The following is a 19,135-nucleotide window of genomic DNA, read 5'->3' as shown; positions in this document are numbered from 1 at the left end:
CCATGGCATGGATATTTCAATGGTGCCAAACAAATATGCCAGCAGAAAGCAACTCCTGTTTTGCATTTTGACTGGTCTCGAGTAAGACACTTTGTGTGGTCTTAAAATGGAGAAAGAGAACAGTCACCCAGGCAGAGGTCCTCAGAATGAAGCTTCACTTGGAAAAAGACTGTTGGTCTCCATGTTCTTGCATTTGGTCATCCCGAAGGTGATACTGGAAGGGAGGAGCAAGTTGATGACATGACGATCCTCACCCCCATGGTGAGGTCCTTTGAAGATAAACTTGGCCAAATGTTTACCTAAAGCTCACATCGTTACTCAGATATGTTCTTATCTAGAGTCATGATGCTATTCTCCTCGATAGAAAAATAGGACTTTAATGTCTGATTTCAATTTCTGTCCTTTCAAATAGCTCTATGATCATAGGGGGAAAAGTTGACTTATTTTTTAAAAAGTTATTTATTTTTAAATTTACTTATTTATTTTTAAACTTTTATTTTAAGTTCAGGGGTCCATGTGTACATTTGATACATACGTAAACTTGTGCCATGTTGCCTTGTGGTACAGATTTTTTCATCTCTGACGCGTTAAGCCCAGTACCTATTAGTTATTTTTCCTGAGCTTCTCCCTCCTCCCACCCTCCCTCCTCTGACAGGCCCCGGCATGCGTTGTTCCCCTCTATGTGTCCATGTGAGCTCATCATTTAGCTCCCACTTAGAGGTGAGAACATGTGGCATTTGGTTTTCTGTTCCTGCTTTAGTTTGCTAAGGATAATGGCCTCCGGCTCCATTCATGTCCCTGAAAAGGACATGATCGCATTCTAAAACAGTTAACTTCTCATTCTCAGTTACAAGATTGGTAAGATGACGACGATGGCCAGAACATAAGGTTTATTTCAAAATCAAATGCCGTAGTGGATGTAAGGCAATTGTAAACACTCTAAAGGCAAAATAAAAACGGAAGGCGTGATTAACATCCAGGGTGCGCTTCTGCTTGTAGTTAAATGAAGGCACTAGTGTAAATCGCTACCTGGCTAAGGTTTGCACATTCAGTATTTTGCCAATACCGTACTTAGGTGGGTAAGTTACAATGCACACATAACTTTGATAATGATCTGAGCTTTGTGGAGCAGACGGTGCCATTGCTTGCCTTTGTCAGAACATAGTGGAAGTGACCGTATTCAAACTTAAGAAGTTCAGAAAGAAGCATTTCTCTGTCTCATCATCATTTGTCAATTAAAAGAACAAATAAGAAAAAGTGAGGTAGACAATCAACTAGGTAGCCCAAAGACTAATAGGAAATGCTGTATTTGTGAATTGTACAGAAACTCCACTTTACAGCACATGTCTACAACATTTGCAACATTAGACAGGAAATAGCAGTATTTCATAAAGCTGGCAGAATTCTGGGTTAACTGTGCCTAGAAATAGGGTTGTGGAGCCATTGAGTTACGGCTGGACAGTAGCCACTTCGCAAATCAGAGAAAGATTCTCTGAAAAAAAGGTTCTCAAAGATGCCTTCTGTTTACAAGGGGGATTTTACTAAGTGGCCTGTTTTATAAACGCATTCACAGGATTTGTTTGTTGTGATTAATAAAAATAAAGAGACAAAAATGATTATTGACATTTGGGAAATGTCGTCTAAAAGATCCCATTTTAAGTGTGATTCTGAAAAGCCGTTTTCATAATCTCAATATTATTCAGAAAAACTTGAGGACGATTTTATTTTTTAGCAAGTTGTTTGTTTTGCACACAGGAAAACACATTGCTCCTGGTTTGTCCTGAGAACAAATTACTCTAAAATGGCTTAGAGAATATGGGAGATTGCTTATCTTGCTATATTTAATAGAATAATACAAACCTGTAAGCTTTGACTATTTAATAAGGAAAAGATCTTCTGCCATCATGTGGAATGTTGGAGAATCTTCCCTTGTTTGATGTTTTTGTGCCTTTGCTGGCTTCTATACAAAATAAATAGAATTTCCTTATAGAGGAGTAATTGTTATGACCACAAATAAAATGTTTAAAAATCATGAAGTTTACAAGGTGAAGGCATTTCAGAAAGTGAAGTCTTGATTATTTAGATGGTGCCTTTTCCATGAGACAGTTTTAAGAGAAAAAAGAAAAAAAAAAAAGCTTCTTGCTTAAGGGGAAAAAAAAATCACACAAATTAAAAATATTAAAAAAGAGATTAGAAATATCTTTTGTCTTGTCTCTTTTTCTACCAGGGAATTTTTAAAGGAGGATGTATATACCAGTGGGTCTCAAATTGATTGAATGGCTACACTTATTTATTTATTGTGATTTTCTTTGGCTATTGTAGGTATTTTGTTATATTTTTTAATGTTACCAGTACCCTTTTATTGTCTTGGCATTTCTTATGTCAGCATAGTTATTTAATGCATCTTTCCATTTCCTTTGCCCAAATCTCTCTTCTCATCTCCTCAATCATTTTTAGGGTGTGGCCAAGTGACCCACTTGTCTTTAATAAAGGTTAGAGACACCAGCTAGCCTAGAAACGCCTCCTGCTGATAAAGTGAGAATACTTGATTCTACCTGCCACACAGGAGCCCGTTTCAAAGAAAACGTTTGACCCAGCTGTCATTCAAGCTTAATTTATATGCTAGAAAGAACCTTAACCAGATGCCACATATTTCTTGTTGAGGTGATTCATCATATTCCACAAGTAATACAATCATCTCTCAAGTGAGAAGAGAATTGGGAGAAGTGCAGTAAGAAATAGAATTATATGAAAAGCAGAATGGGTCCAAATTATCCCCTATTATTGGGGTGAAAAAATATGATGTCCACAGCAAGAAAGACATTGTTAAGAATTGCTGCTGACTGAGCAAGTGCCGTGATAAAATGAAATTTCCAGTTTTTCATGGAGGAATAGATCTATACGCAGTGGGACTTACATGGTCGATGTAATTTACCACTCTTTCACCTAATTTTCCACGTAGATTCATCACTCCTTCCTCCTTTAAATACCTTATGGAAAACTCACTTTCCTCCTGAATTATAGAATTCTAGGAAGGAAGGAGTTAAACCTATTTCTTTCGGTGAGGGGAAAGTTGTTTCCTGCAAATATATCTCAGTAGCCTAGGAGAAATGTTCTGCTAGATTAGGTTGATTGAAAAACTCCACCGATAAGGAAGGAAATGAAGAAGAAGTACCTGGAACCGTGTCCCTCATCCTCTCTAGAAGACGGTGGCCACTCCATCATTTTCAACCCTTGCTTACAACTCACATTTTCAATGGGCCCTTCTCCAACTCAATTAAATATGATCCACATTACAGACACCCAATTCCCTCACCTTCTTCAAATAGATGCAATTTAAGTATACGCATAATCAAGGAATGTGTGTGTGTGTGTGTGTGTGTGTGTGTGTGTGTGTGTGTGTGTCTACATATTTTCCTGCAGAGCTGATTGTGCCAAATTTATGGCAACTGAAAAGACTGGGATAGGAAGGGCGCGCTTACTCAAATTTCATCCAGGATTGCAAGTTTTTTTTCCTTCCTCCTCTCATGCATCGTCTGTGTGTCCAGGACACTGGGAGTCACTGGCCTATATAAATACTTGCCATGATGCGTAATCATCAAGAATTTATCAGGCAACTAAGGAACGAGGACTAACAGAAAGCACAGGACTAACAGAGGACCACAGAAAGAAAGCAAGTGGCGGGGAGCTTGTGAAGGGGTTTTCTTCTTGGTGTATTTTACAGAAACCAGGTCAGTGTCTGATATATAATGAGTGCAAGAGAACACCAATATGTCAAGAATAGGGGGACTTTCTTTCCCACTGTAGAGTTCTTAAAATAATTGTCTATCATGATGCCCTGACCACCAAGCGATTGCTGGTATGAAGCTGGCCTTAGTTTGGAGCATATCCTGTTGCTTCGGCTTTTATTAATGATTTATATCTGAAATCTTTAGTGATAGTTTAGTTATAAGTTCCTAGGAGTCGAGGGTGAAAGCTTTTCTATTATGAATCATGTACTTACAGCCTTCAGTTAAGTGATATGTCTGCACGTCTGCTGGAGATATTCAGTATGTGTTTATCACAATGACTGTGGGGTGAAGAGCTGAGAAAAAATGCACATGGCCTGCAGAAGTGTTTGGGCAACGGGGGAAAAGACTGAAGAAGAAAACATAATAATAAAAAGAAATTATGTAAGAGAAGGAAAATCGTTGATATTTGTGGTCATGGGGATCGCAGTGAAATCTATTTAAATAGATAGTTACAATAGGAATTTTGTATCAAGTCAGTCTTCCCTGTGCTCCAAAGCCATTCTTTTTTTTTTTTTTTTTTTTAATTTGAGATGGAGTTTCGCTCTTGTTACCCAGGCTGGAGTGCAATGGCGTGATCTCGGCTCACTGCAACCTCCGTCTCCTGGGTTCAGGCAATTCTCCTGCCTCAGCTTCCTGAGTAGCTGGGATTACAGGCACGCGCCACCGTGCCCAGCTAAATTTTTTTTTTTTGTATTTTTAGCAGAGACGGGGTTTCACCATGTTGACCAGGATGGTCTCGATCTGTTGACCTCGTGATCCACCCACCTCGGCCTCCCAAAGTGCTGGGATTACAGGCTTGAGCCACCGTGCCCGGCCCAAAGCCATTCTTTGATGGTGAAGTATTTGAGGGCACGCTGGTCTTTTGATATACAGTTTCATGACTTGAACTTCTAAAGCCAGAGGACAGAGACTTGCCATTCTCTCTTTAGTTCACTGATGAACAGCATGCTCTGCTTCCACTAATAATTAGGACTCATTGAGACAATGGCCACTGGTCTTGGATTCTTGGTTGGCTGGCTTGTGTGGGACCTAAGTAGTTTTAAGTTTGCTCAGTTTAAACACTGCCATGATGTCAATGAACACCCCTGGAGGTAATAACAAGTATTTTACATTTCTGCTTCATGAATCAGAGCACATATGTTGGGATACTCAGGGCGCACGACGATCCTTTCTGGAAACCGTAACAAGCATACAGCACTCAGCAGGAGAGGGACTTGATCTTTCCTAACAGCATCGACTTTAAACCTCGAATCACTATGATTCATTTCCTAGTGTTAACATAAATAAATCTCCATTGTAATATAAAAAATTAACATGGGTTGTTTGTGGACATTCATAGATGAAACACAAATAAAGCTTAGAAACCAGATGAGTCTCCATGGAACAATTGTCATCAGTATGGCAGGAGTAAGTGAAAATGACAGCATTTTCTAATACTGTGCTAGGACAAGTTTAAAGAAATGAAATTGTAAACTATTTTGAAAGATCACAGAGCAAACTGCAATGACAAAATGTAACACAATCTGTGTGGATGTTTTTTTGAGATACTCAGTGCTGACTGCTCTTTGGATAGTTTTGATGTTAAGCGCTGTTAAGGCAATTACAGTAATGTAGAGATTTTCAGATGTGACAGTGATGACAAAGAGAGATTCGACCAACTTTTCTCAGATAAGCTCTGAAAGAAATACACTGTGCTGGATTTTTACTTTTCGATATACAACGAAGAAAATTCCTATTGATTTCCATGTGGCTATTTACCTCAGAGAATTTGTGAAAGTGTCTCAGTCCAGCAAACACCGCAAAACACACACACACACACACACACACACGGGAAGAAATGGGCCTGCGTGAAAGACAAATGGAAATAAAATATGAAAGGCTTTCATTGCTACTGTTTTGTTTTGTAATGCCACGAAGGTCATGCATTAAAGACCCAGATTTCCCTCATTACTTGTTCATAAGAAGAGGCACAGAAAGGCAAATCCATTACAAATACAATTTCCCTTCTGGTACTCTACAGTATTAATTGGCTGGAAGACATAGAAGGAAGATCTTCTATGTCTTATGTCAAAAGTGTTCTAGTTTAAATCAATAAACAAGCTGGAATAGTCCAGCGGTGATTGGTCTAAGGAGGACGAACATTTACTGATGATCAATCACAGTTCCAGCCATGAAAAGAGGCTGTTTAGGTTAAACGTTGTTACCGTACTGTGTCTCATTTGCCATCTTCAAAAGGTTAAAAAGAAATCTCCTAGGAAACATGTTTATTTTATGGTACAAAATGCCTCTGAGATACTCCCAGTTTTCACAACTACTGTTTAGATGGTTTTGAAAACTTCAAGTTGCATTGCTGTGAATAGTTCAATGACAAAGGTGGCCATTAGAAAAATCAGAACCACAGAGTGACCTGCAGTCATAGAGGAATGTTCAAGAATTTATATTATAGCAAGCCCTTGGCTATGTGTTGTGTTGTGCGTGTTTATGGAATGAATGCCAAGGGAAGTGTCTTGAGAACTCGATGTGCTTTAACTTAAAATTGTTAAGTAACTGTAGCTGGCAGTATAGGTGATTTGAATTTCGAGTCATCTTTTAAAATGTAGATTGCGATTGTCACAAGTGGGAAACAACAATAATCTCACAGCCTATATACAAAGACAGTTGTTGGTGCAAAAAGTAAAAGCCCACTCCCTGGGAGACAAGACAAACCTGTTTGACAAATGCATTGAGTCACTTATTTAATACATAAATTAGTGTTAATTAATCAGTAGATTTTCAATAAGAATTTGTTAGGTACTAGCAGAGAAAGGATGAATAACATTAAAGAACCCTCACAATCAAATAGGGAAGAGGGATATGAAAACTGACAACATCTATCACAGAGTATGTGTTCTATGCTCAATGGACAATTGGACAATGTATAAAGAACACGGAGATGCATAGGAAAGAGGCATTGATTCTGCCTAGAGAGACTGGTGTGAGATGGGCAGCTTGGGAAATCTGTGTCCTAAATAAATGATTGACGAGTGTTCTATACATATCAGTCTGTCCAACCAGAGATGCAAAAGCAATAGGTGATATAGATTAAGAGATTTATTGCAAGAAACTCCCTTGTCCAATTGTGGGAGCAGGTCATTTGGAAAGATGGGCTGAAAGTCTTCTGTGTGGGCTGAAGCTGCTGTTCACAGCTGGCCTCTATTGTTCTGGGGAGCCTTGGCTCAGCTCATGTTGCTCGCTTATGGCTCTAGCAGTGGGAGGGAACAGTAAGCATAACAAATGTGCCTAACATGTTCTCCATAACTCAGGGAGACCACTGGTTCCTCCTGGGTCTCCTGCTTAGACAAGAAACTCTATCAAGACAGTACGTGGAGCAGCTACTGTGCTTATTGTGTATTTGCAGCCTCTCACGGATCACGGTCCCTCACTGCCTGAGGTCTAGTGCATTGAGAACCAGTATTTCACATATCTGTTTCATTTTTAGGTTGTTTTGGGTCAAGGGTAAATCTGGTCCTGGTTGTTCCATCTTGGTCATATGCAGAAGTCCCAGATTTACATTTGAAGAGACAAACTGAGGAATCTCCTTCAACTGTGACGTTCTATGTGTATGTGCCTTGCTATTTACAAAAGATTTTGTACTAATACAAGAGAAAATAATCTTCAAAATATGTTGTCTATTCCCGGTCACACTTGTGTCAACGATTAGTCACTGGTTACATTTCTTTTACAGTTCTATGTTTGTTGTTTGTTTTTAGTTTCTTTCAATAAATATTCATTCCATAAAGCCTGAAATGATGAATACCCTTGAAGAGTTTTACAAGGTACGTGTGAGTCAAGAAAGTCAATCCAACTTTTACAATCACTGTTGCTCTATCTTATAACCTCCTCTGAACTCCGAAGTCACTTAAACATATATAATTTACTTAACGTTTATGATAATATATTACCTAATTATGTAACAGTTTCCCTCAGTAGACTATAAACTGATGAAAGGTGGTGACCACCATATTTTATTTATCTTTTAACCTCTGGTATCTAGCCCAATTTCTGCCTTTGTACCCCCACATATAATATGCCTTTTTTTTTTTTTTTGAAATGGAGTCCCAGTCTGTCACCCAGGCTGTAGTGCAGTGGCACAGTCTTGGCTCACTGCAACCTCAATCTCCAAGGTTCAAGCAATTCTCCTGGCCTCAGCCTCTTGAGTTGCTGGGGTAACAGGCATAAGCCACCATGCTCAGCTAATTTTTTGAATTTTTAGTAGAGAGGGGGTTTCACCATGTTGGCCAGACTGGTCTGGAACTACTGACCTCAAGCGATCCACCTGCCTCGGCCTCCCGAAGTGCTGGGATTACAGGCATGAGTCACTGTTCCCGGCTAATAAGCCTTTTATGCACGTTTATTAGCTAAACTGAATTATTCTAGATCTTGGGTGAACATATTGGGTTACTATACTCCCCCCGCCTTTCAACCATGAATGTTTCACTTTTGATATAAACAATAAAAACCTACTTGCAAAATAATGTACCCTGTTATTCCAAAAGAATGAAATCTGACCCAAATATAAATCTTTAGTTATAGCCTCTGACATTAAAACTTTGCTTGTCTGTGGTTCTTGTCTTTTATTCTGCCTTCTAATTGGTATTCACTTGATTTATAAATCCCGTTGGCATTATACTTCTTATAAAGGCATTTTGTCTATCTAAATTAAATCTTATTCACTTGATTTTCTCTTATATCTTAAACTCTCAAGATCCATCTGCAGTTTCTCTGTTTTAAACTTTCTAGTCTTGAGTGTGTAATCTCCTCATTTGCAATCATCTCTAGGGTTTACTCAAGCTATTTTTTCTCTCTTCTCTTCAAGTTAACATATTAGAAGGATATTGACCATAGGATTAGTTACCTTTTGAAATCTTCCCTTAATTTTTGGGTTATTCTTGACTATTATAATCAGTATTCATGATTTCCAACCTTGAGGCATCGTTGATATGCTTCATGGTTATACAAAGTGAAAACCTCCTTGCTTATTTGTCTGGTTGGAAGAAGGTGATTAGTTCAGCCTAAGTTTCACAGGATCCTTCCCACGAGACGACCCTGCCATCCAGAGAAGCACAATCTTCAGCCTTCAAGAAACTCTGGACTTTGGCTATTGAGTTTCTAAATTAAACACATGGACACGGGGAGGGGAGCATCACACACTAGGGTCTGTCGGGAGGAAATATGGGAGGGACAGCGGGGGTTGGGGAGTTGGGGAGAGATAGCATGGGGAGAAATACCAGATATAGGTGATGGGGAGGAAGGCAGCACATCACACTGCCATGTGTGTACCTATGCAACAATCTTGCATGTTCTTCACGTGTACCCCAAAACCTAAAATGCAATAAGAAAAAGCTAAATTCAGTGTCTTTAGAACCAATTCATTTTGAGGAGGATATAATTTTTTGAGGAGTCCAAAGTGTAATTATTATTTCTAGGTCATTTGTTAAAAACTGCTGCCCAATATATTTTAATACTATTTAGATGCTTACCTATCACGGATTGTTAAATCTGATTGTGAATGATGCCTTTGCTCCCTAGAAAAGTAAGAGGTACATGAGCCCTGCAGGAAATACCAAATCCAATCCAATGTTTTTCACGAAGAGATCATAACTGTGAATCCAAATTCTGTAATTCAGTTGTGATATTAAATTTAAATCCATTAAAATTATGCAATCATTATACATATAATTTCTAACAATTGGACTGATAGTTTGATGTAGGGCTAATAATCGTCCCCTGTTGTAACAAGAATTTGCTGGTGCTTATATGTTATGAGTCTACTATACAGGCTTTATGTGTTGAATTCCTTTTTTTCCATGAGGAACAGAGGGTGACACATAGAGTTTGAGCATCAGCAAACAGAACATGCTCATAGGAGAAAGAAAACAAATGACTCCTCTGGGATCTTGATGAGGTAATAAATGTGAAGTTATTCAGAAGATTGAAAATAATACGCAAAGGCAAAAAGTTATTACAAGTCATACCAACTCCTGGCTCCCAGCCCAAGCTTCCAACTGGAGCAAGTTCTCCAGCCTCTTATTTTCCATGAGGGAAACTCAGCAAATTTAAATGATATTAATGATAGATTAATGTAGTAATGTGGTAATACGGCACTTAGTAATAATGAAATGACTACATGCTATAAAGAAACTTGATTTCAAATAAACGTGTCAATATTTACCTTACAGGATCAATTCAATTCAACAGATGTTTATTGAATTGCATCAGGCACCGTGCTTGACTCTGTGACTTAGCGAAAAAAGCAGGTGGCCCCCGTTTTTGTGGAGATGACAGTCTGTTGGGGGTAGAAAGATAATGACAGTTGTAATTAGGTAATAACGACATGATGTGATAATGTGTTTTTCTCATTTAACAGAGTCATTCATGAAACTCAAAATAATTATTGCCCCTTACAAAATGCCAGTTCTCCTAACAGGCTCTACAGACATATACCATTTCAAACAAAAGTCAGGGTCTCTGATCTGAGAAGCAGATGTGCAAAGCAGTCACAGCAGTGCAATTAATGTTAGCATTTCGGGAAGCCATTTACAAATATTAGGCAAGTAAATTTCATGTTCTGATTTTTATTTTATGCCCCTCCCTCTCTAGAAGGAGATATAAGAGACACAGAGCAAGAATATAAGTACCGCCTTGATTCAGTAACGAGAGATTGTATTAGAGTTCCCTACAGGAAAAAAGGTAATAATATAAATATGTATATAGACATCTATATACCTGTTATAAAAATTGGCTCACACAATTAAGGAGGCCAAGAAGCCCCATGATCTGCCATTTGCAAGCTACAGAAGCAAGAAAGCCAGTGGTTTTATTCAGTAAGAGTCCAAAGGCTTCAGAAGTAGGAGCGTTGACATCCAAGGGCAGAAGAAGGAAGACAGAAATGGCAGGAAGAAGAAACAAATGCAACATGTAGAAAACAGGTGCAAACATGATATTAACCCAACTGCATTAATAATCACTTTAAATGTGCACGGTCTAAATACGCCAATTAAAAGACAGAGATTTCCAGAGTGGAAAAAAATAAATAAACAATTGAATTTAAATAAAAAAAAAAACTCAGTTGAACATAAAGGGGAGAAGTAGAATGATGTATCGTGCCACCGTAGTCAAAAGCAAGCTGGAGTAGAAATATTAATCGCAGAAAACACATACCTGAGAACAGAGAAGAGCAGGGATAAAGAGGGTGATTAAATAATAACAAAAGACTAAGTAAAAAACAACAATGAAAGATAAAATAATAGTAAAAGACTACAATGTAACTAAGCTAGAAATTAATAACAAAAATTATTGGAAATCTCTAAATATGTGGTACATTTAAAAGCATGCTTATGTGTAACCCAGGGATCAAAGAGGTAGTGTCAAGAGAAATTGAAAAACAATTCTGGACTAAAGAAAAATGAAAACAGAACTTCCCAAAATTTTTGGCATGCAGCAACAGTAGTGCTTAGAAGGAAATTTATGGCTTCAAATATTTATATAAGAAAAGAAGAAAGATTTTAAAAATCAATTACTTTAGCCTCCAGTTGAGAAAATTAGAGAAAGAAGAGCGACTTAGGCTTAAAGTCATCAGGGGAAAAGATATAGGAAAATTAGAGCTGAAATCAATGAAATTGAAACCACAAATTTCACAAATGTAATAGAAAAAAATCTCAAAAACCAGAAATTGTTTCTTTGAGGTTTTTTTTTTATAGAAAATCTTGCTAAATCTCTAATTGAACTAACCAAGAAAAAAGATTAATATTTCTCATAAATATGGATGCAAAAGTTCTCAATGAAATATGAACAAACTGAATCCAGCAATGTATAAAAAGAATTATAAACTATGAACAAGTGAAATTTATTTGAGGTATACAAGATTGGTTTCACACTTGAAAATCAACCAATATGATCTACTATATCAACATGCTGAAGAAGAAAAATTATATGATTATATCAGTTGCTACTGAAAAAGCTTTTGACAAAATTCACATTCATGGCAAAACTTTCAGCAAAATATAGAGTGGAATTTTCTCAGCTTGAAAAAGGCATCTACAATAACCTATAGCTAACGTTACACTCAATGAAGAGACACATTTTCCCTAAGATAGAGAAAAAAGGCAAGACGGTCCTCTGTAACTAATCCTAAATATCATTGTACTGGAAGTCTAAGTTAATAGTAAGACAATAAAAAACAATTTAAAATGTATAAAATGGAAAGGAAGAAATGAAATTATTTTTATTCAGATGACATAATTATCTGTATACAAAAGAATCCCAAAGAATCTACAAAATAGTACTAGAACTAATGAACAAAGTGGCAGGATAAAAGATTAATATACATAGTCGACCAATTTTCTGTGTATCACCAATGAGTGAGTGAAATGAAAAGTTTTAAAATCTACCACTAATGACAGCAGCAAATATGGAATGTTTTGTTATAAACCTAAGAAAATATGTACAGGATCTACATATAGGAAACTATAAAGCGCTGATAAAGAAGTCAAGAATATGCAAAGAAATGTTCCATGTTCAGGAATCAGAACACTCGTTATTGTTCAGGTGTCAGTTCTTCCCAGTTTAACTTATACATTCAGTGCAATTTCAATAAAAATACTAGCAAACTATTTTTCAATATTAACTAACAAACAGTCTAATTTTACACTGAAGGGCAGAAGACCAAGGATACCTAATGTAACCTGGAAATAAAAAAGTTGGAGGACTCATACTACCCAATTGAAAGACTCCCTATGAAGGTACATTAATCAAGACAATGTGGTGTTAGTGAAAGAATATCCACGTGGATCAATGGGACAAAACAGATAACCTATAAACAGACCAACACATGCTTGTGTCAGTACAAGCATAGCCAAGTGATCTTTGACAAAGGAATAAAAGCAATCTTTCACTATAGAAAAGATAATATTTTTAGCAAATGGAGCTGGAACAATTACATGCCCATATATAAATATAAAATTCAACAGAAACTTTACATTTTCCAAAAAATTGAATCAAAATGGATCATAAACTTAAGTGTAAAATGCAAACTATAACATTCCCAGAAAAAAAAAAAAAACAAGAAAAAATATGTATAATCTGGAGTTTGGCAATGTGTTTTTAGATACAAGACAAAAAGTACACCCCATAGGAAAAATAATAAATTTATAAACTTTACTAAAATTAAAATCTTCCGCATTGCAAAAAACTAAGAGAATGAAAATTCAAATCATAAACTGGGAATACATGTTTGCAAAATTTGTATCTGATGAGGTAATTATATCCAAAATATACCAAGAACACTTAAAATCCAACAATAAGAAAACAAACAACCCAATTAAAAAATAAGCCAAAGGTCTGAATAAACATCTCACCAGATAAGATATGCAGATGGAAAAGAAACATATGAAATGATGCTCAACATCATTTGCCATTAGATAATTGCACGTTCTTACAACAATGAGACACCATTGTGTACCTCCGATGGTGGCCAACCCTGTCATCCTTCTTCAACTGAAAATACCAATTGTTGGCAGGGTTGCAGAGCAACAAGAAGTTTCTTTTGTTGCCGGTGGAAATGCAAGAGTACAGCCACATTGGAAGAGAGTTTGGCAGGTTTTAACAAAGCTAAACATGTCGTAACATACAATTCAGTCATCCTGCTCCTAGGTATTTACCCAATTAACGTGAAAACTTATGTCTGCAACATGCATGTGAACATTTATAACACGGTCATTCATAATTGCCAAAAACTGGAAGCAACCAAGATGTCCTTTCATATATGAATAGATAAACAAACTGAAGTACAGTGACTCAACAGAATACTATCAGTGATAGGAGGTAAGGAACTATGAAACCCTGCAGAAACATGAGTGAATAGTAAATGCATATTGCTAAGCAGAAGAAGCCAGTTTTAAAAAGCTGTGTGATCTCCTTTATAGAATATTCTGGAAAAGAGGAAACTGTAAGGACAATAAACATATCAATGATTACTGAAGCTTTGGAGGAGGTGAGTTAAATAGGTGATGAGCAGAGGATATTTTAGGGTGGGGAAACTTTTTGCTGTAGGCAGGAAGAGGTAATAGTGTTGCAAGGCAGGTCAGCCTCAAAATTGGGGCTCATCCCAAGAGGGCTTTTGGTTTCGCTCAGGAAAGAATGCAAGAGTGAACCATGGACCATGTTGGTTATTAAGACAGGAGTGTTACATTCCTGGTAGTGTCCTGCAGAGCAGGGCTACCCCACAGGCAGTGTGTACAGAAGAGCAGCAGGGGCAGTTCTGCAGTCATATTTATACTCACTTTTAATCACATGCAAATTAAGGGGCCGATAATAGGGAAATTTTTAGACAATGGGTGGTAACTTTTGGGTAATTGCCATGGAAGAGGGTGGCAACTTCCGAGTGTTGCTATGGCAATGGTAAACTAACATGGCACTGGCGAGCATGTGTCTTATGGTGGGGTGCTTTTGCCTCTTCCCTGTTTTAGTTAGCCTTCAATCTGGTCCAGAGTTGAGTCCAACATCTGGAGTTGAATCCTGCCTCCTACTTCAATAGCAGATACAAAGGCATAAAAGAGAAAGCAGAGAGAACAGGACATCTTTGGAAACTACGCCATGATGCTGAGAGAATGAATATAGGAGAGGGTGCTGAGAAGGAAGGGAGGAAGATGCCACTAGAGATGCAGGATGCAGGCAGGGTCAGGTCCTGCTGATTCTTAAGTGCCATGGCAGTTATCAACCCTTGTCCATGTAATTAATAATAAAAATTCAAGGCATTGATGTAATTTGGTATCAAAGAGCTAATTATGGGCTCTCATCATTATGTATTAGAGTCATAGCTGATCACAAGTTCCAGAGAGTAGCATAAAGTCATCAAAAGCAGTCAGCCGAATCTGGCAAAATGAAAGTGATTGTTGCAGTATTTTAGGATTCAGTTCAGAGTTTAAATCTTTTACATCTGTGCTTCCAACCGATTCATTTTAGAATTGGTTCTGAGAACAAATTGACTGGCTTGTAGAATTTCCATAGTTCAAGGACTTGTTGCTAAGGTGGAAACGAGTCAGGTTTGAAGAATGACCTATTACATCTGGTGTGTTGATAACTTCCTCTAACTGCAAATAATGTAGGGGAAAAAAAGGACAACTGAACGTTTCCTGTCTGCAGAAAAGTATCTGGAAGTAAAGCATTCATCATTTCCTTTGAATGTCAATAGATTTGCATTTGCACTATCTTGGGTGCACATAGACTGAAACACCTGGTGTTTGTATGTTCAACGGCACATTATTATTTGTTGGTGGGTTGTTTACTGCCATTTTATAGACTAGAAAAGTAAATAGAATTAAATTCTGAAACCCTGGATTTAGAATGTAAGGCCAAAGGATTGTGTCTAACACACATTCCTAAGGCCATTTCTTTATCGCTTTTTCACTTTTATTACAAGTTCAGAGCAGTGTTTTTTATAGAGGCATTGATTACTATATGAAGGTTCAAATTCAATGTTGTGCTACCTTAACACTTATTTCATTCGGTTTATTTCAATTTGTTTGTTGTTTTCAGCACTCTGTTGGCAGAGCCACTTGGAGGCTAAGATTTGTTGTTGTTGTTATTTTTGAGACAGAGTTTCAGTCTGTCCTCCAGGCTGGAGTGAAATGATGCAATCTCTATTCACAGCAACTTCTGCCTTCGGGGTTCAAGAGTTTCATTTGCCTCAGCTCCCCAAGTAGCTGGGATTACAGGCATGCATCAGAGCACCTGGCTGATTTTTGTATTTTTAGTGTAGAGGGGTTTCACCATTTTGGCCAAGCTGGTCTCAAACTCCTGACCTCAGGTTATCCACCCACCTCAGCCTCCCAGAGTGCTGGTGTGAGCCACCATGCCAGGCCTGGAGACTAAGTTTTATAGGAGAAATTCACCTTGACTCTTAGTAACTGTTTCCACTGGCAGTACATTTCTCAATGGTCTTTTCTTCTGAGATCTGCCCTCTTTGTCCCTGATAAATGCCCCTTCAATAGGGAGAGACCCCATTACAGCTGTCTGTTGAACTCTGCTCCACCTGCAGGGTACACCCAGGCACTAACCACACACTGCTTTAGTGCCAGCGTGTCACAGTATCAGCAACTCTGTATCTGTGAATAAAAACAGTATTTTTGTTTATGTTTCAGAGGATAAACATTGAGGCAGCTTTGGGATAGAGTCATTATATACAACTTTTTATTCAATAGGTATATGTTTTGTGCCTACCAAGTGCAGGAAACGAAATGCAAGAGTCTGTTCCTTGAGACACTTCCTTCTTCTCCTGTAAGCTCAACACAGGAAGTCAGAAAGTCCACTGGGTGGGAGCTGAAGAGATATTTAGCAGCTGGAAGTGCTTTTGGCATCTACAAATCATTCTGTTTATGTGTTGCCTGTGGCCTATCCTGTTTACGTGAACACTGATGAGAGAGCCAAAACGAAGTCAGTCTATCTTCATCTTCCTTCTCAAATTCTTCGTTGCAGGCAGCCGTTATCTGCTAAAATAGCTTTTTAGTCATACTCGCATCTGTGTGGTGAAAATATTTCCCTCCTAGAGGAAACAGAGTTCCCTCCTTTATTTGCACCGAGCCACAACCAGCTCCTATTTCTGGCTCATGCCTAGGTTACTGGGCAGCTGTCTTTTCACCAATAATTCAGGACTCAGGTTTCTTCAACTCTATGACCTGAGAGTCCCAGGCATTAGTGGGCTGAAGGAGAAAAATCATGGAGACTTAGGAAAGTCTTTGTGGGGCTAGAAGCCCATCTGCTCATATTCTACTAGTTGGAAACGGGTCAGAACTCATTTGTCTGGACACAAGAGCTACGGGAGAGGCTGTGCGACGCAGTCCGGTTTGTGCCTAAGAAAAAGAGCAGCAGGAATTGATCTCTGCCATGCCTCTCGCTTTTCCGTCAGCAGTTGGGTGGGAGTGAAGTGAACCGCAGGTTCCAGGAATCTGCTGAGGACCCACTGCCCCTCAGCACTTCTGACTGCTTATGGTGTCACTTTCTTTGGGGACAGCGAGATTATACCTCACCAAGGGTTTATGCTTTCCTGGAAATATTCACTGTCATTGAAGTGAACCCATATCTTCTATGGGCTAACAAGAGCTGAGACGGAGGCACAAGGAGTGCATCCAAGCCCAGCGGATAGAACCTTCCATTCTTGTATTTGTGACACAGAATGGCCATGTGCTGTTTATCCTTGCCTGCATAAGTCCAGATGAGGAAGATGAAGGAAGCGGAGCAGTGTTTAGACATTCACTCTACATGAGACGTTTTCTCAGCCACGTGTGCATCATTTCAGCTCTCAGGACCATGCACGTAAGCACTATCCTGGCTTTTTAAGTGTCACAACTGCACCTGATCCTTAGAAGATTTAAATAAGTCATGTAAGGTTACATGGGTAGTGAATAGAAAAGGTAAGATTTTAATCTCGATTTTTCTGATATTTAAGCTTACCGTTTCTCTAATCGCTTTGTCAGCATTTTATCGTACTGCCTCTTCACTGAGATTCCGTGAATGACACCATCTGACATCTGTCCTTCACATAGTAGACCCTTGACGTACCTCTGTGGAGAAATGACTGATGTGGGTGACTTCTTTGAGTTTATATTTCTCTTGGTTGAATTTGAGACATTTTACTAACTGTGTTGAACACTGGGGTGCCATTCTATACACATCAATGTTCTTTCTCTTTTTGTCATTGTCTTCTTTCTCAGTCATTATTTGTAAACAACTGCTCAGAAATTTTCATTTCTTTTCAAGTAATGGTTTGGGCTGACTTATTCTTGTTCATCTTGTTCATGTAGCCATTTCTTCATTTATTTATTTATTTTTTGAGATGGAGTCTTGCCCTGTTGCCCAGGCTGGAGTACAACGGCGTGATCTCAGGTCACTGCAAACTCTGCTTCCCGGGTTCAAATGATTCTCCTGCCTCAGTCTCCGGAGTAGCCACCATACCCAGATAAGTATTGTATTTTTAGTAGAGACAGGGTTTCATCATGTTGGCCAGGCTGGTCTCAAACTCCTGACCTCATGATCCACCTGCCTTGGCCTCCCAAAGTGCTGGGATTACATGTGTGAGTCACCGCGCCGGGCCAACAATTATATTTTTTAAGAACTTACGGTGGGTAGGCATTCTGCTTGCTGCTAGGAATAAGGGAGAGGATGTAGACATGATTGTGACATGAGTATTCATCCCTGAGGGAATCTCTGGGGTTTTGATTTGCAGAATACTTCAAGGAGAAAGAGTTATGTGCCCTTATAATACAACTGCAGTCACAAAAGTGCTGCTTTTACATCTTGTGAATATTGCAAGACAATGAGTTGCCTAGGAATGCGTATCTGTTGAAACTTTCATTTTAAGTTTAAGGGGACATGTGCACGTTTGTTACAAAGGTACACTTACGTCACAGGAGTTTGTTGTACAGGTTATCTTGTCACCTACGTATTAAGGCCAGTATCCACTAGTTATTTTTCTTTGATCCTCTTCTTCCTCCCACCCTCCACCCTCCCATAGGCCCCAGTGTGTGTTGTTCCCTTCGATGTGTCCATCATTTAGTTCCCACTTATAAGTGAGAACATGCAGTATTTGGTTTTCTGAAATTTTGGGCATTTGCCTCAAAGTCTGATTCATTTTATGCTTAAGGCATGTTAAGTGTTTTCACTGCTTCTTATTCACCTCCTCACTCTTATTTTTGGATTTACTCTTTGTTCACGTTCAACCACTCTACGTACATCGCAGACATCTGAAATCTTAACAACATAAATTCATTAATAGCAGAGGACATTTTGGTATGGCTAAGCACTTCTTCAGAAGAACTCCTTACCTGTGAACTCCAGCTAAGATTTCATGTCACCAGAGCTCTCAACATATTTCTCTCTGCACATTTTGCATCTAAAGAGGCTGCGCTGCAAAGCTGGCTAACAAAAGCTCATGGAACTAGTTGCAACTTGACCATTGACTAGGTGTGTGAACTTTGGACAGTTGATCTCTTTGGGCCTCAACTTCCGAAGCAATTAATAAAACCAGAAACTCCATTTTTCGTTCTGGATTGTTCCACTTAGGAATGTTGACTAGATTTTGTCTGTGCTTTATAAAAATTTAAATGCATAGCTATAAACATTGAAACTCACCAAAACCTAAGATCTTAAGCATATTGACTATTTTTAATGGCGGGGGGTGGGAGTGGGAATTCTACAGCAAAATATTCATGATGCAGGGAATTAGGAAATCACATCAGATACTTGTTTTGATGAAGTATTTGAATGCATTATTCAAACTCTTTGGTGCAATTTTCACCATTTGAAATAAA

At 38.4% G+C, this 19,135-nt stretch overlaps 1 long non-coding RNA gene across 7 annotated transcripts in view; it reads right to left on the bottom strand.

Moving 5' to 3' along the window:
• LOC103794084 (uncharacterized) overlaps positions 1-19,135 on the bottom strand; it is a 1,005,042-nt gene that overhangs the window by 84,810 nt on the left and 901,097 nt on the right. For 6 of the 7 annotated variants that reach the window (XR_013520405.1, XR_013520406.1, XR_013520407.1 and 3 more), the window contains one exon: positions 10,003-10,116. This is a non-coding gene — a long non-coding RNA (uncharacterized LOC103794084). Of the gene's footprint in view, positions 1-664; positions 9,153-9,310; positions 10,117-19,135 lie in introns of those variants that run through there. The other variant, XR_013520411.1, reaches the window with a different exon arrangement.

The sequence above is a fragment of the Callithrix jacchus genome, chromosome 7, assembly GCF_049354715.1.
Source record: "Callithrix jacchus isolate 240 chromosome 7, calJac240_pri, whole genome shotgun sequence".
Lineage (NCBI taxonomy): Eukaryota > Metazoa > Chordata > Mammalia > Primates > Cebidae > Callithrix > Callithrix jacchus.
Note: the sequence above shows the minus strand (reverse complement) of the source record. Positions and strands in the feature narration are given on the sequence as shown.